The sequence below is a fragment of the Hyaena hyaena genome, unplaced genomic scaffold (assembly GCF_003009895.1).
Source record: "Hyaena hyaena isolate Hyena2069 unplaced genomic scaffold, ASM300989v1 scaffold_137, whole genome shotgun sequence".
In the NCBI taxonomy this organism is placed as follows: Eukaryota; Metazoa; Chordata; class Mammalia; order Carnivora; family Hyaenidae; genus Hyaena; species Hyaena hyaena.
This window is the reverse complement of record NW_024080769.1, coordinates 1,545,605-1,571,884: the sequence shown is the minus strand read 5'-3', so window position 1 is coordinate 1,571,884 and position 26,280 is coordinate 1,545,605. Positions and strand designations below refer to the sequence as shown.

Here is a 26,280-nt window from a genome sequence, read left to right as displayed (position 1 = left end):
TGCTCAATAAATGTCCATTATTATTATACAGCAAATACAAATGCTTCAGAAATATACACAAGTCACATAAATTCTTCTATTGTTTTCTTCTACTTATTTTTTCCTTTTTAATTTTTGAAAAAAATATTCTTAAAACAGCTTTCTATGTATTTTAAAAAAAAGCTATTGTAAAAAAATGCCTAAGAGCCTACTGAACAGATAGGTAATAATTTGCTCAACCATTACTTTCTTGTTTGATAGTTAGGTTTCCATTTTTTTAGACAGATATTTGTATTATTGACATTTTGTGCCTTTAACTACTTTCCTCATTTGAAGTATTTTCTCAGAATAAAATCCTATTAGTGCAATTACTGGCTCAAGACTATGAACACTTTATTACTGCTTATACAACAGCTATATTGTTTCCCCAAGGAATTGTACTAACTGTGATACCACCAGCAACAAAAATGAAAGGTCTGTGTTAAGAGACTAGGAATTAAAGCGATGGTGTACAGAAATGAAAGAAGTGTGGAGATGGCAAAGAGAATAAAAAGATACACATTTTGAAGCTAAGAAAGAAAAAAGTGGAGTATCTGGATATATTTCTTGTGAAGGAGGGGTATTAGATTCACTTAAAGGAGTAGGGAGGAAAAAGGACTGGGCTGTTTTGAAAATTCAAATGCTTGAATACATATATATAAACATATACATCATAATTTGTTTATGAATAATGTTACTGTATCAGCTTTCAAAAGATATGTTTCTCACCCTCATCAATGGAACACCAGATACAGATAAACATTATTTAGGTGTAATTTACACAGAGACTATCTGATAGACCAGGGTTTAATTTGATCTTCAGTATCACTTATTCTAACCTAATACTCTAATATCTAGTAATCTGGTGTGTGGGTATCTATTATTATGTTTGATGATACACAGAGCAATGATCTCTCTTAAGGATAACAAATCATACATATAAACTACAAAATGACCACGCACGTTATTGTTTTCACTTATATCAGTCAACTTAGTAAAATGTGCTGGGAAGCAGAAGGTGTATGCTCTGGCACTGACTGTGTCTCTTGCTTGGTGCATAATCTGGGGCCTTAATTGCCTTATCTATATATTTGGACGATGTTTTTTCTTACTAAAAGCCAGTACTGGAACATGGCATCGCTTGTTTAATTTTCCTAATCTTAAATTTGTTTAGTGAGTATACTATACTTGAATAAAAATGAAAGAATCTTTCTTCTTTTGCTAACACCTACCATGATTTGAATATCATATTAACCTTGTTACCAGGTTAGACTTGAAATTATTTTTATTTTTAATGTTTTTATTTTTGAGAGAGAGAAAGAGAACAGAGCTCAAGTGGGGGAGGAGCAGGGAGAAAGGGAGACACAGAATCCGAATAAGGCTCCAGGCTCTGAGCTGTCAGCACAGAGCCTGACATGGGGCTCAAACCACAAACTGTGAGACCATGACCTGAGCCGAAGTGGGATGCTTAAGTGACTGAGCCACCCAAGTGGACCGAAATTATTTTAAAAGTTACTTTGTGGAACTCTCTTAGGGCCAATTGTCTGCTCCTTCTACCATCCTGTATATACTCAAAGGCAGTTGCTTTCCTACCACTGCCTTCCTCCTCCTTTGTTCCCATTGTAGATTTTGGGACAGTATGTACCTGCCCATTAGGAAGAAACAGAAAAGGCCCTGAAAATGTGGCTTAGAGTCCTTCCTCCCTTTGTCTATGCACAACAGCCTCCCCAAGAAAAAAATGAAGCAAATGAAAAACTTCTCTGCTAACTGCTTCATTATGAGCAGGGGTAGGTGCCTGACTATCCAAGTTCCATTTCAGATATCTCTTCCAGTTTCTGTTAGCCCCTAGAAAATTTTAGTAGTGATACTGAGGGGTCATGGGGTATGAGAATGATAACTCACCTGAGAGGCATTCAAGTCCTGTCTATCACTTATTGGTTAAGTGATTGTGGGCAAGTGCTTGAGGTCTCTAAGTCTCAATTTTCTCCCATGTAAAGTAAAGTTAGCTAATACCTACAACACCAAATTATTAGAATTAAGTTAGTCAAATGGTATTTGGAATTATGGCTAACTGTGGTTTGAAATGTGACTATCGTTTAAAAAATAAGGTAGTTTCTAGGCTGATTCAAATTAGAGGCTGGTTTAATTTCTAGGGTCCTAAAAAATCCCTATCTTTTTAAAAGAAGGTATTTTATTTTTTTATTTTTTTTTTTAAAAGAAGGTATTTTAGATGGAAGAGCAAATATAAAGGCTTTCACGCTTCAAAAAATGCCAGTTTCATGGTATAGAAAATGGTATATTAAAAGCCAAAATAAAGACTAATTTTATACCTATTCAATTAGCCAAAAACTTGCTGTGAAATTATGGCAGAAACAACACTCATACATTGCTGGTGACATTGAAAATTAGTATGGCCTTTTAGAGAAATAATATAACCATTGTATCGAGAACTATAAAATGCCCATACTCTTAGAATGAATAAACCTACTCATAAGACTTTATCCTAAGACAATAATTCAAATAAAGAAAATAGCTATAGTTTTAGTTAATAGTGCCTGGCACATAAAAGGTGCTCAAATATTTCTTCAAATGGATACCTTTATTTGCACTGGCCTCACCAAGGACCTTGGTTCCTTCCCATTTAAGATTTTCTATTTTTATCATCTCAGGAGAGTTTTAGAATCAAATTCTAATATCTTTGTCCAGTCTCTGTTCTGCAACTTACCCATTAACTTCCCTGTTGATTGCTAAGACTCCTTTACCTTCTGATACTTTCACCCTCTAAATTCTGTTGACTTCACACAGAAACCAAGTTGACCATATACTACATCCCTGACCAAATCAAAAAGAAACCTATAGAGTCCTTCAGAATTCTAGGATGTCTTTCTCTTTGGTCAACACCTTTCTAGACTAACTAAGTGCCTCACTGCCTGCTTCACTAAGACAGAAGATAGCCAGAAACTTTCATATCCATCCTCACCTGATCCTCAACATGTTTCTAGTCCTGTACCTAACCACTCTAGGATCTAAGGAAAAAATCCAAATTCTTTAAGTTTAAATACCTCCTTCTTTTTTAAAGATATAATTCACATACCTCTTCAGTGTACCATTCAGTGGTTTTTAGTATATTGACATATAAGGTATTTTAGTATCAAGGTTATACAACCATAACCCATCTAATTCCAGAACATTTTCATTACCTGCCAAAGAAACCCCATACCCATTTGCAGTCACTCCCTATGCAGCCCCTGGCATCTCTAATATACTTTCTGTCTCTGTGGACATTTCATAGAAATGGAATCATACATTATGTCGCTTTCTGTGTCTGGCTTCTTTCACTCGAGTGTAACATTTTCAAGATACATCCATGTTATAGCATGCATCACTACTTCATTCCTTTTTATTGATGAATAATATTTCATTGTATGGCTATATTATATTCATTCATCAACTGATGAACAGTTGGGTTTATTTCTACTTTTTTGGGCTCAATAATGCTGCTATGAACATTTGCATCAAAGTTTTTGGGTGAATTCATTTTAATTTTCTTGGGTATGTGAACTATAAGTGGAAATGCAAGTTAAGTACCTCTTGATATCCAAATCTATTGTTTCCAAATTCAGATAGCTTGGGCTATCTCTCACAATGCAAACAACTCTATACTGACCACTCCACTTTCAAACACCTCAAGTCTTCAGAGTCTATACATATTAACTGCAACTTAAGTGGAGGGCAAGGATCAATTCTCACAGTTTTGACCATACAGTAAGGATTTAATATATGCTCATTGATAAATGGACACCCTAAGATCCTCACAAATGTGAGAATCATGACTTATTCATTCCTTCATTTGGCAAATATTTGAGTTGTATGCTTGTTACTGTGCTTAATGTGTACATTGTGGACAAGAGTTAATCAGTTTCATCATATCCCGAATGCCAGTTCAACTCCACAAATATTCCCTGAATACTTATGATGTGAATGGCATTGTGCCGGGTATTTCAGCAGACTTAGACAGGAATAAGATATAGTCTGCAGCCTTTTATGGCAGTGCGTAAACTCTACATACAAAAATAGCAACAACAAAAACAAACACCAGCAGCAGCACTGGATATTAAATTCCATAAGGAAAGCACAAAAAGCTCTGGAGGGTCAATGGGCAGGGTATATATGCTTGGGAGAGTGGAGTGAGAAGGACCGACATCAGAAAATACTTCTTGAAGTTGAAGGTGGTAGGGCTTCCAAGACAATGGCATTTTGACAGATAGAGATTCCTAGGGAAAGAGAAAGTGTTTCAGGCAGAGGATAGCAAGAACAAAGATTGAAAAGGCTAAGTACAGTACAGAATTCTTTTTAAGAGACCAATCCTGTTAGGAATGTGTAGATGGATAATGAGAAGCCTTAGCTAAAGGTTTAGAAGAATCATTTGAAAGTCTTTCTGTAACTATTTAAATTACATTGGTGATTCCTTAATCTCTTCACAAAACTTTTCTATTACATATATTTTCTAAAGTGATCATGGAAAATTAGAGATTTCTCCTTTCCACGAGGAATAAAAAATAAAATCTTGATAGCTAACTAAGCAGGCTGATAGGAGAAGGCTTAACTTTAATAACACTAGCACTGCATCTCCATACTTTTGGGGACATGTAAGGCTTAAAACACACACGTAGGCAAATCCTAATGGTCAAAACAGCAGAAGCAAGATTAGGAATAAAATAATTGTGTTCACTAAGCTCCTAACACCAGTCACTGTGCCTGGTGATTTACACAGAATATCCTCGATCCATCAAACAACCCTATTTAGGTTTATGGCAACTGAGGCTCAGAGAGGACAAGTAAATTGCTCAAGGTAACAAGCTCAGTTAGTAAAAGGTGGACATCAGTTTTGAAACCAGACCTCTCTGATACCACTTTTCTCTACTGCTCACTTTTATTTGTGTTTACTATATAAAGGAGGCCAGAACGATAAGTTCATGATGTATGTATAAATGAACAGGACTACACATTTAACAGAGGGGCTTTCATGGTGTGGAGAAGAATTAGACTGAAATACTCAAAATTGGTTTTAGAATGGCTTAACGATCAAGATCAAGAGAGAAGTTTAGGACTGTTTCTTGGGGGAATATGGACAATGATCAGATGATCAATCTTATTTAGGAATGCCAAGGGAGCAATATTCTACTTTTCATTTGGAGACAGTAACTTCCAAGAGAATATGGGTATTTGTCTCATGGATACAGTACACGTCCCTAGGACAGGGTCTATCCCACAGTAAGCACTCAGTAAACTACTGCTGACACAATGAAAAACCATGTAAGGGGGTATTCTCATTTGAATACGCTTGAAGGTCTTGAAATAGAGATAAAGGCAGCAGAGTAGTAAGTTTAAAAACCATTCAAGTTGATAAGACATTCTCTTTAACACTCAACACGTGTCAAAAACAAATAAACGTACAACAAAACAATACTTGTCAAACATTAGCCCGAATTTTCAAAGTAAGGCGGTTTAGTTTCTTTTGAAACTAAAAGACACTTTTGTACTTTACATAGCATCTAGCACTCTATGGATAATCAAATTTCAGTGAGTTGGAATCCAGAATTTTGACCTATTATTTTAATATTTCAAACTTCAAAAAAAATTTTTTTTAATGTTTTACTTATTTCTGAGAGCGGGAGGCAGCGTGAGCCGGGGAGGGTCAGAAAGAGAGGGAGACACAGAATCCAAAACAGGCTCCAGGCTCTGAGCTAGCTGTCAGCACAGAGCCTGACGTGAGGAGGCTCGAACCCCATGAGCTGTGAGATCATGACCTGAGCCGAAGTCGGATGTTTAGCCAACTGAGTCACCCAGGCGGTCCAGTATTTCAAACTTTTGAGTGCCATACATCCAATGACTGTTTTTGGAAAAGAAAAGGGTTATCTAACCTGAATATCCTAAAGGTGTCAACAATTTCTTTTTTTATAGATGGCAAGCAATGGAATGAAAATCTCAAAATCATTAACTCAAAGAAATAAGAAAGTATACTTACATAAGTCTTTTTCTAATTTTGATACTCTGTTTCTATTAAAACATACAAAGAAAAATGCAACAAGGCGGGCAGCCTTTGGAAGGTAGCAAGCCTCTCTAAAGAAACACTCTCTAAAGATGTAATAAAAACAGAATAAAAGCAAGTCCTGTTATTCAAAAACTTTTCTAATATTTCTTCTTTGAAGGAACCAATGAATAACTACCACTTATCACAAAACATCTTCTTTCAGATATGTGCTGTATATATTACTTTTTTCTGAACACACAGTTCTTCAAGCTGCTCCTCTTTTAGCCGCAGTAATTTTTCTTATATCTATATTCCTGCAATTCTTCCATGGAATAGCATAAAGACCAATTAAAAAACTCCTTTGCTTCCCAGTTTCCTAAAGGCAATACTGCCTTTGTATCTCAATCAATATTTTCACTACATTTTCTTTTTCATTTAGTTTCACAATCTTTGCTTACTTTGATAATTCCCAATACTACAGTTTAATAGTTTAATTTACCAGGGTGACCATAACATATTTTCTTTTATATTACATTAATATGGAAGATAGTGAACACTTTTTTTCTAATCAATTCATTAATACTTGCTTGGGGCAGTCTACATGTTCCTTACTTTCAATTAATAATAACATAGACATTATCAGGTCTCGCCTTTTCAATTATTGCAGAAATTTTCTAGTCTTTCAAAACGTAACTCACTGGGGATGCCTTGGTGGCTCAGTCAGTTCAATGTCTGACTTCGGCTCAGGTCATGATCTCACGGTTCGTGGGTTCAAGTCCTACATTGGGCTCTGTGCTGACAGCTAGCTCAGAGCCTGGAGCCTGTTTCAAATTCTGTGTCTCCCTTTCTCTCTGACCTTCTGCTCACGCTGTTCTCTCTCTCTCTCTCAGAAATAAATAAAATATTTTTAAAAAGTAACTCACTGATCTTAGGGCCTAAGTGTTTTTGTTTTTTAAAAAAAGTGCCTGCAGAAGATTAGAACATATTTTCCTTACTGTAATATTTAGTTTAAAACATATTTTATAATAAACTCTAAGTGCAATAGCTTTTAAAAAGAACTAGAATTAAAACAGCTTCAATTTCTGAGGATAGATTAGGTAACAAATCCCAAAGGAAAAAGTACACAGGCCTTACTCTTGAAAATTCTTTAAAGACATTACAGTTCACTTGATATTCTAAAATTACTAAAGCTAAGATTTCATAAGTTCCAAACAGTTTGATTCCTTCAGTATATGTACACACACACACACACACACACACACACAGTAGTACTTGAAAGGAGAAGCCAAGGAATCAAAATTGTGTTTATTACCACTGTACATATAGTTTCTTATAAAACATTAAGAACGTAGGAAAAATAAAAAGTTCTGTCTTAATTCATCTTTGGTCCTTTGTAGCCACTTTTCCCCCTTGTTTAAAGTCTAGCTGAGCACCATGACCCTCACACCATGGTTTCAAAACACAAAGGGTAGATGCCAGTTTTTAATCGGGGCTGAAATTAATTAAATTACAAAGGGAAAAAATGTACTAAAGCACCACTTTCACAAATGCTCTATGTTCAGTTACATGTAAGAATTTTTAAGGCTGAGGAACTTGTTTTCAGGTACAGAGCAAAATCTGTAGCCGAAAGTAAACAGGTCTAAGAATTTAAGGTAACAATGGTATCACCGGAAGTAACACCAAATACTTTAGTACAATACTTCCATGCTTGTGAGGTGAAAATGCCTCATAATTTATGTAAACCAACGAGTCCTGTAATGAACCACCCCCTTCTCAGAGCTGCTACAGAGTTCCTCTGGCAGGTCAAGGCAGAGAACACCACTGTACCTCACTCGGTCAAGGCTGAACTTGAGTAGGGGAGCAGAGAGAGGTGGGCAATTCATTAATCACACAAGAAAGTCTGTCTTGGAGAACTGAGAAATTTTAACAAGAGTCTTCAAATACTTTGATGAAGGCATTAAAAAAATTGGGGGGGAAGGAAATTTTCCATCTTAAACATGGAAACAAAACTCAAATCCTAACTGGAGGCTGGTGATTAGCACAACTTTGTGGAATAACCCAATTTTCACATAAAACACAAATCCCAAAGCTTTAAGATACCGTCTATGCAAATGGCACCAAGTACCACCTTTTCAAGCCTTCGCCGGCACTGGAAGTGAGTTGGACACCCCCAATCCATCACCCTACCCCCACAGGAAATGGGTTATGTTTTCCCCCTCCCCCAGGACGGCCTTCCTCCCCTCCCCCAACCGGAAGTGGAGCGCCCCCATTCAGACGGCCTCAAACCGAGACGAACCAGTAACAACAGCAAAAGAGAGATGATCTTCAAGGGGTGAAGGGCACCTCCACTGTGGCCACCCCGAAGCTCGCCTTGCTTACTGACCTGCTGACGATAGGGGCGGGCAGGCCCTGGGGCCTAAAGAAAGTCCCTTGCACAGAGGACAATTCCCTGAGCCCCTCTCAGTCGCCTTCACTCTTCTCACTCCGTCGTCTCACAGCATGAAAAAAATTCCTCCGCAGTACTTTATTATGATATCGTCTCTTTCCCTTTATCTAATCGCTTAGCCATCTTCCCATAGGTAACTTTTGCTATCGCAGTAACATTTAAAATTGTTACGGTGAGTAGGAAAATGGGATATTATTCCCCATACCTTCAGAAAAATGAAGGGATTATTTTGTTCAAATGCGGCGAAGGATTACGTGATTACGCAAGGTGAGACTTATTTTCGCAGAGATTTCTGGGAGATGTAGTTTTTTAAAATTGCTAAGGCCTGCAAAAAGTATTGAGACTTAAATCGGAAATTACTCTATATTGGAGTCTTTGGAAACACATATTCTGTATTCGAGGGCAGGCTGACCAGGGAACTTCGGCACCACAAGGGCCAAGTACTTCGTTTCCCTTTTCTTCTGGAACTTAATGGAACCAAAATTTCCCTTGACTCTCGGCGAAAGGTCTTGGTCGCCCCGCCCTCTTCCTTTGGCCACGCCTTCCGCGGCCAGTCAGGCGCCCTCATAGGCTCATCTTTTGGAGGTAGGAACGCGAGAGGCGGGGCCTCACCGTGACTCCTCCCGCAGGGCGGAGGCGAGACTGGGGAGAACGCGGAGTGCCGAAGGCTCGTGCGCGCGCGCGTGCTCGCTCGTCAAGGAGAGTGTGCACGCGGAGGGGCGGCGCGCGGAGCTGGGAGGAGGCGGGCAGGCTGGTGGGCTGGGCGGGCGGCCGGGAGCGCGCGGCCGACTCGGCGGCGGCGAGTAGTTAGTTACTTGTTAGTCAGTGTCAGTTGCTCGGTGGCGGCGGCTGTGGTCACCAGGAAGGGGACAGGCCGGCCGGCGATGGTGGTCACCACAGCGGCATGTGCTTCTTTCAGGTAACGGGGGCAGTGCTGCCCGCGTCCCCTCGGTTCTCTTCTAGTCTCGCGCCGACTTGTGGGACCACGGTCGTCCTGGGGTGAGGGCGCTGACCCGGGGGAATCGGGCGGGGCGGCGCGGGGTCTAGTGGCGCCGCCGCGGGGGCCCAGGCGGTCGGTGCGTCCTGCCCGGCGTGGGCTCCCCGGCCACCCCCGCGCCCCGCCGCCCCCGGGCCCGCCGGCGCCCCCCGCTCCCGCCCCCGCGGTCTCCCCCGGCCGCTGGGGCCCCGGTAGCTCGGCGCCCCCCAGAGGAGGGAAAGTTGGGACCTGGCGACGAGGGACGCCCCCAGGCGCGGCTGGGAGGCTGCTGGGGAAAAGTGAAGCCTGTAAAGAGCTGGATGCGGTGGGGCAGGAAGGGCTTCTTGTTCTTCAGGCTACACGGTCATCCCGCTCCCAACCCAGTAGGATACGGCGCAGACTCGCCAACCGCGCCAGGACGAAACCCCGGGGCTCTTTCCTACCCAACTTGGCCCTGCGTCTTGTGAGCCTACTAACGTGCGGGTTTGCTCGGTTGTTTGGGGATTTTCAGTGGTTCGGTTGGTCAATTTGTTTCTCCTTTGCCCTTTGACTCATCCGTTCTTGCTACTTTTTTTACCTCCCGCGTTGAGGTCTAGCGGTCTGAACCCCCTTCCCTCCCCCGCCCTGTCTCCTGCACCATCCGTCTGAGAATTTGATTTCGTTTTTCGTTCTTTGACAACCTTAAAGACTGCTGAGAGCAACAGGAAAGAGGAGCTTTCCCACCTTTAAATGTTACTTTTTTGCAATCCGATTGTTTGTTTTCAATATCCAAGTTTAAGAATATGAGAGCTGTGGAATGGAGTTACTGGAAGGCTGGCTTTGAGGGGATAGTGACGAGTTAAAACCATGATTTCATCTTTATTGGCTTTGCTATAGAGAACCTAATGCATTTTTCTTGTGCCTCTGTTAAATGTGGTAAGGTTATATGTTGAATTAAATATTTGGAGACTTACATAAAAGGCTATTTTTAGGTCATTGGATGATGTATGTAAACAGCTTTTCACCTAAATTGGGTTTGCCTTGAGGTTTCTGTTTTGGGGCCTGCGTACTGATTTTTGTTCAGCTACAGCTTTTTTTTTTTCTTTCCCTGATAAATGAAATGATGTAGAAATGTGTGTAGTGGGAGAACCCATATTGCTCTCCGCAGCGTGGAAGTGAAAAACGTGAATTATGCACAGGGGTAAAACTTTCCATGAGCAATCTTGGATACTTGCTTCATGATGGCTTCTCCTGTAATCTCAGAACGTTTCTAGATAGCTCAATTCACTGACTGCTTTAATTACTTTCTGAAGTTCTTGGCACTTCTTCTCTTTGGTGACTCGTTTAGTAAACTATAATGGCTGGTATGGTACGTTTTCTTGGCTTCAAAGATGGGAGTTACAGCTTCAGCCCCAGAGATTAATAGTTAACAATGGAAGCAGAATTCATACCATTGCTAGTGAGTTTTGGCTATGACCAACTCACAAACTATGTGAAAAAACAAACATCTTTCCATAGCTGTCGGGGGGAAATATTTTATCATGTCTTTATTTGGCCGATTCCAAGTTGATTATATTATGTGGGAAAAAATGTCAAACTATTTTCTTTAAGGCTTTGTGATGTGTGGTGCTCCTTTCCATCCTCTACCCCCCTAACCCCGCCCCCCCGCCACATAAATATAATCATGGGCTGATATTTATGTTTGGCTGGGTTCCAGGATGGGAAGAAAATATTTTGGTGAACCAAGATACGGATGCTTTGAACTGTTCTGATGCTGAGTTTTACCCAGGGACAGTGCAAAGAGACTTCCTCACAAATGTCTGTACCCCATTAACATTCTGTCAGAATTCATTTTAAAAGCCTATCCTGAGGCCCATAAAGAAATAATGCCACTTCATAACTGTTTCTGACAAGCACATTAAAAAATGTGTTCCTGGAATGCATTATATGTGTACTCATATAAACATTTATTTTTGTACATTTATGGTAATGTAAATATTTAAGTCTGAGGGCTTAAAAACTTTTATCTGCTTATTTGCATACATGTTTTTCAACATCTCGCAGTGCCAGCCATATTTGCCAAATAAGCATCAGCCATAAATTCATGCTTTGGCACATTTCATATAATAACTCTTCTAAATTACTCCATGGTGAAGCATCATGAGATTAGCATTTGCTTCATGAGAGAGATTTGTTGTTGTTTTTAACTGTAATGATGCGCTGCTTAAGTGGAACAGGTGCTGGGCTCTCGCTGTTTGTGTTGAAACCTGCCAAATCATACTCTTTTGTTGGATGGGTTGTTTAAGTAATTTAGGAACCAAACTGTGGCCCCTGGCATGCCAAGTGTGAGTTCAAGGTTCCATATCACTGCTGCTAATCCCTGTTTTCACTGTAAGAGGCAGATGTGTGTGATGAGCTTTACTTTCTCATTGCTGTTCTCTCTTTAATTCCTACTCCTCACCACCACCCCAGTCTTTTTGTTACTGGAGCTCCTTGGAAAGTCTAGGCTCCTTCACTGCTGGTTTGTTTTCCTTGGAGAACTAGAAATTCTAGGAACTTTCAGGTCAAGAATAGATAGTTCATATTTATTTGACAAATATTCTGATTGCCTTTTAAGTGCTAGGCATGGTAGACCCTGAGAATATGTAGAATGATATTCCTTTTTGCAAGCAATGTACAGTTTAGGAGGAGAAGATGGTTGATAACTGATAATTAACAGTGCGATGATCTATGACACAGGTGAAAGTAGATTCCTGTGGATGGAAGCAATAGGAGGGGTCGTTGCCTAAGACTTGGGGTTTTGGGGAAGGGTGGTTCTGAAAGCATCCTCGTGGGTTCCCTGAGCTAACCTGTAAAAGTAGGGCTTAACTAATTTCAGAGAAAGGATGGGAAAGAGGGAAAGGACATTTCAGACTAGTTCTGTTCTATAAAAATATGAGCCACAAATATGTCATATGTGTTTTTGAATTTTCTTGTAGTTGCATTAAAAAAGTCAAATATTATTTACTTCTAACAATACACTATAATAACAATACAATGTTAATATATTATTTAATTTGATATAGCCAAAATATTATCATTTATTTTAACACATGATCAATATTTTGAAAGTATTATTGAAATATTTGACATTCCTCGTTTCATACTAAGTCTTTGGAATCTGGTATTTTACATTTATTTATTTACTTTAAAGTTTACTTATTTATTTTGAAAGAGAGAGAAAGCACAAGAGGGGAAGGGGCAGTGAGAGAGAGAGAGAGAGAGAGAGAATCCCAAGCAGGCTCTGCACTGTCAGCACAGAGCCTAACATGGAGCTTGATCCCCAGAAATGTGAGATTAGACCTGAGTTGAAGTCAGACATTTAACTGTCTCAGTAACCCAGGCACCCCTGTATTTTACATTTGAAGCACATCTCAGTTTAGACTAGTCACATTCAAGTACTCAGTAGCCACAAGGGGACAGCACAGTTTTAGAACAAGGACCAGTAAAGTGGTAAGAAGCCAAAATATTGAATGCCTTCATGTTAAGGAATTTTAACTTTATCCTGAAGGCTGTGAGGATTTAGTGGGGGAAAATATTGTGATGGAATCAGATTTGTGTTTTAGGCCTAACATGTTGTCAGGGAAGTGAATGCTGGATTAGAGAAGGGCAAAACTGGAAGTATGATCAGTGCGGAAGCCACTCTTGGTGAGAAAGGATGAAGGATATAAAGGAGAGAGTGGATATATGAGAGATTTAGGAAGTATTATCAGAAGTTTGGGGTAAATAATCAGATTATGGAGTTGAGCAAGGTTGAAGATTTAGGATGATTCCCACATTTACGTTGTGAGCTCCTGAATGGGGCAGGCAACTGAAGAGAAGCCAACCATCTGTGCCAGGCGGACCAAAGATGAAAAAAGGAAGCTATGAGAGATTTGTCACAGAAGCTGAGGGAGGAGAATTTTTCAAGGACTGGAAGCGGTCAACACTGTATCCTGCCCTGAAAAGGCCAAAGAAGATAAGGACTAAATAAAATCTCTGAGTCTTGGTGATTAAGATGTTATTTGTAACTTTCTTAGTGAAGGTAGCTACATTGTAATGCATTTAGGGGGTTGAAGAGTGAATGACAGATGCTTAGCTAATTAAGTATTAATTAGCTAATTAAGGGCTAATACAGTGTTTTCAGCGGAGAACTGAAAGAAGAGGTTAGGTGGTGGGGAGATGCAAGGCATTTAGAGAAATTTATTCCCCTTCCCCCCCTTTTAAATTGAGAGGATCTTGGGCACATTTCTGTGGGATGAAAAAGAACTACAGTTGGGAAGAAATGGGTGGGTGGGTGGTGGGGGAGAGATGATTGATGGAGCCAAGGATTTGGAAGCAATGGGAGGGGATGGGATCCAAGGCATAGGTACAGAAATTGGCCTTGGGTAGGAGGTGATTTTCCTTTCCTGGTGAGCCGAAAGGAAGGAGGTAAAGTTGGAGAGAAAGTCTGTAACTGATAAGGGCAGGAAGGAGAATGAGTTGAGGAAAAATATCATTTTTGAGTACCTGCTAAGAGTGAAGGAGAAGAGCGGTGGAATAGGAGATCTTACAAAGAGTATGTGAGTTGAAAAAAAAAAAAAAGAGGTATGTGATTTTATAATAGCTTCCAAGGGAATGTGAAGGCTCTGGGGAGGAGCAGGGAGAGGGGCAGACACAGACACACACATAACTAGAAAAGTGAAAAAGGATTTTTAGGCATCATTGGAGGGCCTGTTTGAAATTGTACACCTTGGAATTGTAGGGGTACCAGTTTGCATGGTTGTTTGATGTTTTTTTTCTTCAGCATGATCACTTTGGGTATAGCTGGAGAAACCATTTAATACTCCCAAGAATTCGTAAGGTAGGTACTGTTAACCTTGAATATAAGATGAACATCTAGAGTTCAGTTATGGAAGCCCAGGCTGTTAATTGCTTTGCAGATGCCTGCCTAGTAGAGATTCCTAAAGGACTAGGAAATTAGAGATATTGAGGATTGTTTTTAAATTGAGGAACCATGGAGTCCAAGCTGGATCATCAACAGGAAGCCTGGAAGGGGTGATTCAATTAGGAGAAAACAAAGGGCATGAATAGCTAGATAGATGTCATTGTGAAGCTAAAGAGCTAGTGAGGATAAGCAATAATATTTTTTTGGAGTACCTCCTATATGCTAGACACTTTAACACCTTATTTCTAATTCTAACACATACTGTACAGTGTGTTATTAATCTTATAGTCTTCCATTTGTCATGCTCTGTCACATGAAGAAACAGGATTAGAGAGGTTAAATAATCTGTCCAGAAACATACATTATCAAGTGATAATCCAAAGCCCATTCTTTTTTCTCCAAATCATATCCTCCTTTTACTCCCCCTCTTTCTTTTTCTTCTTTTAGAATATTTATCTTTTAAGTAAGCTCTAGGCCCAGTGTGAGGCTTGCACTCACAACCCCAAGATCAAGAATTGCGTGCTCTACCCACTGAGCCAGCCAGGCTCCCCCAAATCATATTCTTTCCAATTAAGAAGATAAGATGGAAGATGCAGTAGTGGTGAAAAGTAGGACAAAGACACTGGGATATTTAATTTAGGATTTTAGAGCTGATCATTTAATAGATGTTTGTTGACCGTTTAGTACATGTGTCAGGCATTATTTTAGGTGCACAGGTTACAACAGTGAACGAAACCCACAGAATCTTTACCCTTAATGGATCTTACATTGTAGAGACTGTGAGACAGACATTAAACAAAATAAGTGAGAGTTATTGTATTAGAAGGTGATAGATAAGTGCTGTAGAGAAAAATAAAGCAGGCAAGAGGGACAGGAATGCCATAGGGTATGTGCTTGCTTGCTTATTTATTTATTTATATATATAAAAAAATCTTTATATTTGAAAGAGATACAGGATGTGAGCAGGGGAGGGACAGAGAGAGGGAGACAGAATCCGAAGCAGGCTTCAGGCTCTGAGCTGTCAGCACAGAGCCCGATGTGGGGCTTGAACTCATGAGCTGTGAGATCATGACCTGAGACAAAAAGTCGGATGTTCAACTGACTGAGTCACCCAGGCACTCCAGGTATGTGCACTTTTGAAGAGGATGTGTGAGAAGGACTTGGTGAAAAGTGAGCAAAGACTTGAAAGAAGTAAGGGACATACTAGGTAGAAGAAACATTTTGCATTGGTCCCAAAGCTTGTTGTATTTTCTGAGGTCTTGGAGGCCAGTGGACCTGGACTGGAGCAAAGAGGGGAGGGGAGGGGAGGGGAGGGGGGGTCAGAGAGATGACTGGGTCCCAATCCATAGACCCTATAGGCCATTGTAAGCACTTGGATGTTTACTTTGTGAGATGGAAACTATTACAGGATTTTGAGCAAAGGAATGACATGATCAGATTTGTGCTTTAAAGGCTTCACTCTGGGCCACTTGTGTTGAAAATAGTCTGAGGTAAAGTCAAGAAGACCAGTTAGGAGGCTCTCCTAAAGAATCAAGTTGGGAGATAGTGCTGCCTTGGACCCAGGAATTGACGAGAAGAGATTGTTATCTGAGAGATTTACGGAAGAGTTGCACAGATAGTACATAGAGTTCTCTTATGCCAGTGTTTCTCAACCTCTGTGCTATTGACACTTTACACTAGATAATCCTTTGTTGTGGGGGGTTGCCCTGTGCAGTAGGATGTTATGTAGCATCCTTGGCCTTTCTTCACTAGATGCCGGAACCATTGCCCCAGTAGTAACAATCAGAGGTGTTTCCGGGAGCCCCTGGGTGGCTCAGTCAGTTAAGCATCCAACTTCAGCTCAGATCATGACTTTGCAGTTTATGAGTTCAAGTCCTGTGTCAGGCTCTGTGCTGACAGCTCAGATCCTGGAACCTTATTTGGATTCTGTGTCTCCCTCTCTCTGCTCCTCCCCAACTCACACTTTGACTCTCTCTCTCTCAAAGGTAAATAAACATTTTAAAAAATGTAAAAAAAATGTTTCCACACATTGCCCAATGGTTCTTATGGGGCAAAATTACTTCTATTAAAAACCACTACCAAATACCCTTCACCGTTTCCCCTATTGTTAACATCTTACATAACCATGGTACATTTATCAAGCTAAGAAATTAACAGTGCTACAGTGCTTCAGCCAAATCCTAATTTCTTTATATTTTACCAGTTTTTCCACTAATGTCTTTTTTTCCATTCCATATGCAAACCAGGATACTACATTTCTTTTGGTTGTCAGGTCTCCTTTATCTCTTCTAATGTATGACAGTTTCTTGGTCTTTTCTTTTATGATCTTGATAGTTCTACAGAGTATTAGGTATTTTGTAGACTGTTACTCAGTTTGGGTTTGTCTGATGTTTTCTCACTTAAATGGGTTTATGGATTTTGGGGGTAAGAATACCCTAAAAATGAAGGGCCCTTCTGCGGCGCTGGGTGGCTCAGTCAGTTAAGCATCTGACTCTTTTGGCCCAGCTCATGATCTCACAGTTTGTGAGATTGAGCCCTGAGTCAGGCTCCATGTGCTGACTACATGGAGCCTGCTTGGGATTCTCTTTCTCCCTCTCTCTCTGCCCCCTCTCCTGCGCATGCACGTGTGTGCATGTACACACATGCACTCTCTCTCTCTCTCTGTCTCCCTCCCCCCAAATAAATAAATAAAAAAGTGAAGTGCCCTTCTTATGTCATATGGGAGATGCATGATACCAACGTGACATCACTGATGATCACTTTGTTAAGGTGTTTTCTGGCAAGTTTCTCCCCTGGAAAGTTATTTTTCCTTTTCCCATACTTTGTTCATTAGAAGCAGGTTGCTAAGACCAGCGCACACTCAAGGGGAGGGGAATGAAATTCTCACTTCCTAGAGGAGGAGATCAAAGAATTTATGGACATGTATTAAAACAACCACAGTGATTGGTAAATATTTTGGGGGGATACTTAGAGGCTTTACCAATATCCTGTTTCTTCTGCTCACTGATTTTACCATTCATCTGTAGATCATGCCTACAGTAATTATTGCTATGGTGTTCTAAAAGTGCTTCTTTATTTCCCTTATTTTTTCTGTATTTTTTTAAACTGGAATTCTTTTGTAAGGAAGGCTTGTTGCTTCTCATCTATTTTTCTATCTACCTATTTAATCATTGATATTGGTTCCATTTCATGGACACTTTATTTTATTCTTAGGGTTATAGTTCAGTGCTAATGTTATTTATTTTATTGCCCGAATTATTCCAGCTTTGCCCATTAAGATCTCTTTTAGGTTGACTCTGTGTCCTTTGACATTCTCCTGTCCTTTGTGTACATGTATAGGTCTTTATTCTCTGGTACTGCTAGACGCCTTCAGGCTCATTGTGTATTTTTCTTGCAGCAGCCCTAGACTCATTTTTTCAAGCAGCTGAGTTCCTTTTATCAGAGAATGGCATTTGGAGGCCAAGATCTAGATGGTAGGTGTGCTTATTGTTATTGGAATGTCACTACTTCTTGTCACTCTCAGTGGACAGAAAGTTAGGAAATACATGTATGTATACTTAATCTGTATCCACACATATCTATATTTATTTCTGTATATGAAAGAAGGCATGCATTTATACTTATGTGATTCCAATTGAATATGTTTTGATCCAACTATATTTGCTGATGGGCTGGATGTGGAATATGGAAAGAGAGTTGTCAAGGATGACTCTCCATGGTTTTTGGCTTGAGAAAGGGAAGGATGGAGATGTCATTAACAGAGATGTGAAGACTGTGGGCAGAGCAGACTTCTGGGGAGAGTTCAGGAATTCCTTTCCAGATTGCCTAGGTTTTTGAGATGTCTAGTAGACATAACTAATAGAGATGCCAAGTCAGCAGTTGAACAAATGAATCTGGATTTTCAGAGGAGAATCGTCCAAGTTGCATACATTTGGGAGTTGTCTGTATAGGTGAAATTGCCTCAGGAGTAAGTGTTGATAGAGAAGTTCAAGGACTGACCCCTGGGACCTATGGTAAGAGAGAAGAGGAGGATCATTTCTGCAAAATGATAAGGATTGGGGTGTGGCTATAGGGTAGACTTCATATCTATCATTAATGAACACTTATTCAATATGTGTTATTTTCAAGAGGGCACTGAGCTGTTTTGGGGTTAACCTTGCTCCCTTCCTCCACAAATTTACAATCTAGGATGAGACAAATTACAGACTTAAAAAGACTAGCAGTGGAAGGCAAATACTAGATGATAGTATAGATACAACATCCTAGAGCAGCTTGTTAGAGGACATGGGCGTAAAAGCCAAACTCACGTGTGCCAGCTCCATGTAGACATTAATGTAATAAGCACGTGCTGGTCAGGAAACTCATCAGGGACATCATGCACACAACTAGTCATTACCAACAAGCAGAAGCTCCTCCATGTGTTGACTTGGTTTCTTAGGTTGCTTCTTCTCTTGGTCCTCTGCCATTATAAGGTTTTGGGTTGGTAATTGGTGCCTATAGTTGTTGGCTATCAATTAAGTCACTCAGTGAACTGGTTAGGGTTTTCTGCTGCACTTTACTTTTTAACTTTTGGCTTTCTGCTACCTTTTCAAAATCAGTGGGATTCAACTCAGGTATGATTAAAATAAAGTGTTTCCATGTAGAATCAAGCAGCAGTGGCTTTACCTTCTTCTATGAACATGCTTATTTCTTGACTGCCTCTTTCTCTGATGGCCTTAGACATTCCCATTTATCATTTGGTTATTAAGGTCATACCCAAAATACATTTATAGAACTTTAAAAGTAATTTAAACTTATAACCTGGTAAACTCAAGTTTTAGTAAAATATTTTAATTTCATCTCCTTTGTACTAAAAATAGATAGGCTTTCATTGATAAAAGGTAGTATAGAATAAGACAGATTAATCGTACCTATTGAGTAATTATTTCTCAGTCACTCTGAAAGAATTGTAAGACAAAAAGGGATTTATCTACTTTATAGAACAGGGGGCAGAGGATTTCAGGATTCCATTCTCATTTTTTCCACCGAATTGATTGGCACTTAAGGCAGAGTCTCTTTCCACTCAGCATGTTATTATGCTCAAGTATCTCACAACTAATAAATACAACACAGCGATATATATAAATGACTAATAACTTTGCCAGTCAATTCAGTGTTTTATTAGCATGGTACCTAGTATATAATGGATACTCAAGTGATTGTTGGATGAAGGAAGTACATAAGATGCTTGAAGACATTAAGTAAGACATGAAGAGTTACTTAGCTTGCTCAAGAATACTTAGGATACTAAAAACTTTGCCTTAGCTGTGACTTAGACAGACCAAAGTAAAAGAAATCTGTATGGTAACATCTTCATTTTAGATTGCTGCTTTTCGAGTAGCTCACAATCCTACCCTCAAGTAGTAAAGTTCTAGTTCAGGAGTCAGACTGCTTGAATTTGAATCCTGGCTCAACTGCACACTAGATGTTTGATGTTAAGTTTGTTTCTTAACTATTCTTCAGCTTCCTCATTTTACAAATGAGGAATATTTATCCCTACTTTGTGAGGTTGTCTGGTGAAGTAATAGCAAGCATGTAAATGTTTTGATACATGATAAATGTTCAATTAATTTTAACTGTTATTCTAAAAATACTGAGAGACTAGTATCTTAAAGGTTTCCCTTTTCTAGAAAATCATGTGTGCTGAGTGATAATTAAAGGAGGAAAAAAAACCTACGTGAAAAAGAAAAAAGACTGATGCGAAGTGTATCAGTATATTCATAGTGACGTGTTGGAACTATGAAAACCAGGTTTTCTACTTTTTGCTATTTCCATTTTTCTCTCCTAATTTGTTTACCAGATTTTTATGAAATATTTGACTATAAGCTAGAAATGGGCTTTCAGGAAAATAATACTTTTTGGTAGTTAGCAGTGCATTATGGTCAAGAGCATGGTTTCTGGACCCAGACTGCCTCACATTGAATCTCAACTCTGCCACTTACTAGCTGTGTGATCTTAGCAAAGTTAATTTACTTCTCTATGACTTAATGTTCTTATCTGTAAAATGAGCGTTATGATAGTACCAAAGTCAAAGCATTTTTAATGAGCTAATATTTACAAAGTGCTTAAAATAATGCCTGGGCATAGGAGTATCCTGCATTTGTTGAATAAACTAAAGGATGGTAGAAGTATTACATTTCTGTAAAAAAATTAATGAAAGATTTTAACTTTCCAGTGTATTTATAGGTTAATCTACAAGTTTTCCTCTTATTCTCCTGCCTCTACCTTCCTGAGTTTCTTTGGTTTTGTTGATGAATCAAACAGGAAACAGGAAAGGAGGAAAACTGTTTTTCTCATAAATCCTTTACAGGATTTAAAAGCACGGGAGTACTTTTCATTGTTTAAAGTTAGGATCTAACCCCTTCACCCTTTCAGAATTTTCAAAGTAGATTCAGTTACTTTTGTTACTACAAGGGAAGATGCCATGGTTCCCTTCTTCAATATTTTGGAACACTGAGTTGAATATTTCAAATGCGGAGAAACTGCCTTCTTCCCAGGTGTGCAACAGTTTTTATAGATTTTATTTGGGTATGAAGTAGGAGTCATTGTGGGAGTTTGTGTGAAAGATGATTTAAGGCATTGGAGAAGCAATAAAAAAGTATTTTCCTAATGCCAGTTTTTTCCTTGACTTGGAAATTCTTTTAGCAACAATGTCCCCAGACTGTTTTTCAGCATTTGCCTATTAGACTGGCTGTATTGGCAGTGTTAAACCTTATAACAAAATATTGCAGATAGACTGCCAGATCTTAATTTGACATTCATCCCAGAGTTAAAAGAGGTTGTTGGTTTCCACATTCAGTAAGGAAGTTAGTGTGATGTAAGCAGTTAGTATAATCTAAGAGTGATGAGAGGTCCAAAAGAGACCCTTGTGGGGGCACCTGGGTGGCTTAGTCGGTTAAGCGTCCAACTTTCGCTTAGGTCATGATCTCGCGGTTCATGGGTTCGAGCCCCGCGTCGGGCTCTGTGCTGACTGCCAGCTCAGAGCCTGGAGCCTGTTTCAGAGTCTGTCACTCCCTCTCTCTCTGACCTTCCCCTGCTCACGCTGTCTCTCTCTCTCTCTCTCCTAGAAATAAATAAAAATATTAAAAAAAACAAAACAAAAAACAAAACAAAAAAAACCCAAAAGAGACCCTTGTGGTTTGTTAACCTTTTTTCTATGCAGTGTAAGAGCCAGTTTACATTGTTTCTTAATATACTCCTTTCCATACAAATGTAGCTTATGGAATGATACCCTCAGTGCATATACAAATTGCACTGTCAGAGCATAGAAATAATTTATAAACATAGTAGTTCCTAATTTTGGGAGTTGAACTTTAATTATTGACTTAGATCTTATTTCACATGAATATGTTTATTAAACATCTGCAAATAAAATTTGAATCCTATTATAGGGGTGTTTGGGTGGCTCAGTGGGTTAGCATCCCACTCTGGATTTTGGCTCAGGTCATGATCTTCTGGTTTGTGAGACTGAGCCCCACGTTGGGCTCCATGCTGATGTCATGGAGCCTGTCTCTGCCTCTCTCTCTCTCTCTCTCAAAATAACTAAATAAAATAAAAAAAACCCTGAGTCCTATTATAAATGCAACTTGTAGTTCTGTTGTCAGTTTCATGTTCCAAAAGTCTAGCAAAAAATCTTGTCATCTAGAGAAGTTGTGTTTTGTATTCTTTTGTAAAAGACAAATAGTGTACAGGGCTTTGTAGCTGCATGAATGCTATCTCTGTCTCCTATGGGACTATGTGGTCTGGGTTTTCAGGGACTGGCCGGCTGACCAGGAGACTGAACCCTGTATAGAATGATTTCCCTCTAATTCTTTGTCCTTTTTAGCTTTAAATCTTTACTACCTATCAAACTACACATCTTTAAAAATTACTAGCTTTTATGATATGGAAAAGTTAACTTTTATTGTAGAAAAATTGGAAAAAATGTAGGCTCGGTAAAAAGGAAGGAATCTGCTATTCTGCCATCCAGAGATAACCAGTACTAATAGTTTGGTGCTTTTCCCCCTATTTTTTGTGTGCATATGTATTTCAAAATGCCTCATTGACATCATACCGTGGACAGTAGAGATATAGTTTATGTGTCAGTTATAGTCAGTGCAGCAAGCTGGTCATACTGTGAGAGGCACGTAGGACCTGAGACTGGCTGAGGAGGCAGGAGATTCGTGCTCACTGTGAGAGATGCTTTTCTTTTAGAGGAATTGGCATTTTCTCTTTTTCATGTTGTCAAACTAAATTTGAATGGCTTATTACATGCATGTTTGAAGCATCTCTACTTTTTAAAAATCTCATATTCTGCTTTTTTTCTGATAATATATTATGTACATTTTCCCGTGTCATTAAAAAATCCTACGTCTTTACCATCCCATGCTCACTTTCTGATAGATTGAGAACTGACAATAATACAGGATATGTTAGTTGAATAGGCCCTTGATAGCCTCCAGGAATGTGTCTCAAATCTCTTGGGTGCTGTTCAATAGAAATAATGCATGCCACATATGTAATTTCATATTTTCCAGTAGCCACATTTTTAAGACTACAAAGAAACAGATGAAAGTAATTTGAATGATACCTTATATTTAGTCTAGGTATAATTAAAATATTATTGTAACTTATACTCAATATAATACAATTATTGAGATGTTGTATATGTTTTTTTCTTCTTAAATCTTCGAAATCTGGTGTATATTTTCCTCTTACAGCACATCTCAATTAAGACTAACCACCTTTTGAGTGCTTAGTAGCCATATGTGGCTAGTATTATCACAGTCGTAGAGCATATAATTTCTTCCATAAAATGCAATAAAGTAGCACTTTGCAGGTTCTCTTTGCAGGTTAGTATGAGAAGTAAACTACAAAGCCAAATGGCACTTATTTTGGTATCTTATGAAATTTTAGAACTTTGCCTCAATAAAATGACATAGTCCTATATTTGTGGACCTTCATGTCACAGAATAATGTTAAATCTGCAGGCATGTAAGAATTTACTGGGTATACTTAACCTGTGGCAATTCTCAGAATAGTCAGTAAGGTCAATTCCATATTCTAAGGGTTTTGAGTAACTAAGAGTTTGGGAGCACACTTTGTAGTTGAAGACCTGAGGACAAATTTATCCTTCCTTGTAGAGAGTACTTTCATGAAGTGAGTAACAAACACATATACGCATGTACGTATTACATATGTGTAGATTAATAATTACATATGTTATACACATGTACACATATTTATCATAATCCTCACAATCCCCATAATCTTCTGTTTCTTAAGAAACAGTAAAGGTTAAAATTATTTTCGTCTTTTCAAAAGGAATTTGTGGCATGATAAGAAAGATGTGGCATGATCAGGAAGATACTTCAAGTTAGTGAATATATAATATTCAATAGAAGAGGATAGAACAAGGTTTGCTTTTAACTTAGCTTGTGATCATGTGAAAAAATTCCTTAATATTGCTGATCTTTATTTTGTTCTGTAGGATGGAGATAATCCTGTCCTGTTTTCTTAATATGATTTTGATTATCAAATAGGATAAATGGAGACAAATAGTGTCTTCAAAGTCTGAATATACGTAAACCTCTTTCTAAACTGAGAGTGCTGCGAGTGGAAGCTATTACGTTTACTGGGTTTGTGCTATTTTCTTCTTACTTAATTTCTTTTTTAAATTATTTATTTTGAGGGAGAGAGTGCACCAGCGCATGCAGGGGAGGGGCAGAGAGAGAGAATCCCAAGCAGGTTCCACGCTCAGTGTGCAGCTTGATCTTACAACTGTTGAGATCATGACCTGAGTCAGTATTAAGAGTCGGACACTTAACTGCGTGAACCACCCAGGCCCCCCTTCTTATTTAATTTCTTGACTGGAATCTGATAAGTGTAATAATTAATATTTCTCCATACAACCAATAAATAGGATTGCATGTTGTGGTTGTATTTTTACTTATTATTATTTTATTCATCAGATCTTGTCTGTAAATGTGTATATCTCTAAAATACATTGTAATTATCTTGTTTTAAAAGATGTCTAGTACTTAAATATCTTGACCTGTTTAGCATAAGGAGTCAGTAATTTCTTTGTAGCTATTGGGAGATAGACTTTGAATATTTCTGCTGTAATCTATCTTTATAATCTTAAAAATCAGCCAATTTGTGACACAAATGCATGCTTATCGGACATCAAAATTGTTGAGGCAAAGTAGTAATATTTTAATTACAGCAGTGTGGTCTAGTAATCAGAAAATCCCCCGAATAAGAATGGCTTTTGGAAAAAAAAGTTTTTTTAACATTTATTTTTTGAGAGGGGGGGAGAGAGAGAGAGAGAGAGAGAGAGAGACTGACTGTGAATGGGGGAGGGGCAGAGAGAGAGGGAGACACAGAATCCCAAGCAGGCTCCAGGCTCTGAGCTGTCAGCACAGAGCCCAGTGTAGGGCTCAAACCCATGAGTGGTAAGATTATGACCTGAGCTGAAGTGGGACGCTTAAGCAAATGAGCCACCCAGGTGCCCCAAGAATGGCTTTCTTATTTATATAATGATGGGAGAAACTCCATCTTTTTCCTCCAGAAGGGATGCAGCACTTCATAAATACTTAGTGTGGAAGTAAAATAAAATTATAATGCAAGAGCAAATAATGTGCACCCAGAACAGCATTTCAAAGTTATCTTCATGAAAACATTAGCTTTTTCTAGCATCAGCTATGAGTTTCTGTAACTGCCCACTCATTGAGTCATCTGTAGCAATTGAAATTTTGGATATTTCCCAATTTTTAGGGTATATTTTTTGATAAAGTGGCTTCCTTTTGTCTCTTATGAATGAAGTATGCAGTCTCATGTAAAATAGCATGTGCATTGTGACAGTATGGTTTCCTGGGAGTGAGGAACTTGAGGAAGCAGTTGGATATCATCTGTGTGCCAGGACACCATTAACTAAATGATACACTCAGAGTAGTTGGCAGTTTTTTTTTTCATTATATTTCCCCACTTCTACCAACACCTTTGGGGATCTTTGGATACTTGTTTTTCATCTTCTATTCATGACAGTAAATGTTAATTGTTGAAATTAAGAAATATAGTACAGGGAGCCTGGATGGCGGTTGTGAGTTTGAACCTCACATTGGGTGTAGAGATTACTTAAATAAACTTAAAAAGCAGAAATACAGTACATATTAATGAAAGAGATATGTAGTGGCAGTGTAGACCATCTGGCCAAATGAAAACTGAGTGATCTATTGATTGAATGAAATGATGGGCCTCAGTCAAAGGCAGAGAAGAGGTAACTTGCTTTTTTTCTTCCCCTGTTTAATCTTTCTTCCTGATGTGTCGGCTAGATATGCATTTTTTATTTTTTTTATTTAAAAACTTTTTTTTAACATTTATATATTTTTCTGAGAGAGACAGAACATGATCGGGGGAGGGGCAGAGAGGGAGGCACAGAATCCAAAGCAGGCTCCAGGCTCTGAGCTGTCAGCACAGAGCCCGACGTGGGGCTTGAACTCACAAAGTACAAGATCATACCTGAGTCAAAGTTGGACACTTAACCATCTGAGCCACCCAGGTGCCCCTAGATATTCATTTAAAACAAAAGATTCTATTACAAAAGAATCCTCTGCTTATTTCTATCCCATTCTGAATTTTACTGTTTGGTATTTGCTCAGACACAAGGGATAAAGGATCTAAATCTCATCCTTTTTCTTTACTTCTGCTGTTTATATATTTTACACTTCTCATTCTCAGCTTAGAAAATATTAATCATAATTGGTTAAAGACAATGTTCATCTCATGACTACTTATTTTAATCTAATTCTGAATAATTTTTATTATTAGGCCCTTAAAAATTCCCATCTATATCAGCAAGAGCT

At 38.9% G+C, this 26,280-nt stretch overlaps 2 protein-coding genes across 8 annotated transcripts in view; one reads left to right on the top strand and one right to left on the bottom strand.

Moving 5' to 3' along the window:
• HMG20A (high mobility group 20A) overlaps positions 1-8,709 on the bottom strand; it is a 73,373-nt gene extending 64,664 nt beyond the window's left edge. For 4 of the 5 annotated variants that reach the window (XM_039238196.1, XM_039238194.1, XM_039238195.1 and 1 more), the window contains exon 1: positions 8,436-8,709. The gene's annotated coding sequence lies outside the window, so the exon portion shown is untranslated. Of the gene's footprint in view, positions 1-8,348; positions 8,408-8,435 lie in introns of those variants that run through there. The other variant, XM_039238197.1, reaches the window with a different exon arrangement.
• A 605-nt stretch (positions 8,710-9,314) lies between these two features.
• The window catches only part of PEAK1 (pseudopodium enriched atypical kinase 1), a 308,018-nt gene continuing 291,052 nt past the window's right edge, over positions 9,315-26,280 (top strand). For all 3 annotated transcript variants that reach the window (XM_039238166.1, XM_039238163.1, XM_039238164.1), the window contains exon 1: positions 9,315-9,417. The gene's annotated coding sequence lies outside the window, so the exon portion shown is untranslated. The remainder of the gene's footprint in view (positions 9,418-26,280) is intronic.